Raw genomic sequence first — 961 nt, 5'->3', positions numbered from 1 at the left:
AGTTGAGAAGTCAGGTTGATAACCACCGTGGGGTGACAGAGCAAAAGGTGCTCAGGATTTCAACATGGAAGTCACAATATAGCGTGTGATAGGTCATTAAGATTTAATCTTCTGATAAAAAATAAAAAATAAAAAAAATAAAAAAATCTCTCCAGTTGGCAACAGTTTCTGGGCAACTTTACCCAAAATTCACAACCGCGGTATGCTCAGTTGCCACTGCTTGCCTTTCCTACCAGTCTGTCCAGACTAATTGTAAACCCACACATATATTGCACTCTTCTTTGTTGTTGTTTCGCTTGTTGCTCTTCTTGTCCCAAATATTTCATCCATTTTTTTTTTAATTATATACACAAAAATTAGAGATAGCCTGAATATATTTAAAAATCAATCACATCAAATGATTTTGAAAAAGCACAGAAGAAAAAAACAAACAAACATAAATTGTTTCTGAAATTAGAAATGTAATGTGGTGTTGTGATTTTGCAGGAAATGAATTAAGAAACGGGAAAGTCTGTTCCGGCGACCAAACAGAGTTTAGCTGCCACGTGTTGCATGTGATAACGGAATGCAAAATATAAAAAAAAAATTCCAGGGAATTAGAAATTGGATGGTGAAAATGAATCTGTGAAAACAGCACGTACCTGAATCTGGGTGTGTGAATTCCTGGAAATCGGAATTTGGAAAACTAAAAACTTGAGTTTGTGTGAATTGAAGGCACGGTTCGATGGTCAATGCACAATATGGCGTAAAGAATCTGTGTCTTTCTTTTTTTTTTTTTTTTTTTTTTGGTTTAAGGCCTAAAGAATCTTCTAGTATAGTAAGATTTTTATAAATATCTTATAAATATAGTAAGATTTTTTCAAAAAATAAAATAGAGGTTAAAATCTAAATTGCCGTTTAAGTAGTAGGGGTTGTAAAAATTGGACACGATTTAAGAGCCTAAGACGACAAAACATGAAAT

At 33.2% G+C, this 961-nt stretch overlaps 1 long non-coding RNA gene across 1 annotated transcript; it reads right to left on the bottom strand.

Moving 5' to 3' along the window:
- Positions 1-290: 290 nt before the first annotated feature.
- LOC115955254 lies at positions 291-731 on the bottom strand. The gene is made up of 2 exons (XR_004084075.1): positions 642-731; positions 291-367 (listed from the first exon to the last, which is right to left on the bottom strand). It is a non-coding gene; the product is annotated as an uncharacterized LOC115955254 (long non-coding RNA).
- Positions 732-961: the final 230 nt, after the last annotated feature.

The sequence above is a fragment of the Quercus lobata genome, chromosome 8 (genome assembly GCF_001633185.2).
Source record: "Quercus lobata isolate SW786 chromosome 8, ValleyOak3.0 Primary Assembly, whole genome shotgun sequence".
NCBI classification, from domain to species: domain Eukaryota; kingdom Viridiplantae; phylum Streptophyta; class Magnoliopsida; order Fagales; family Fagaceae; genus Quercus; species Quercus lobata.
This window is presented reverse-complemented; position numbering and strand designations above follow the sequence as displayed.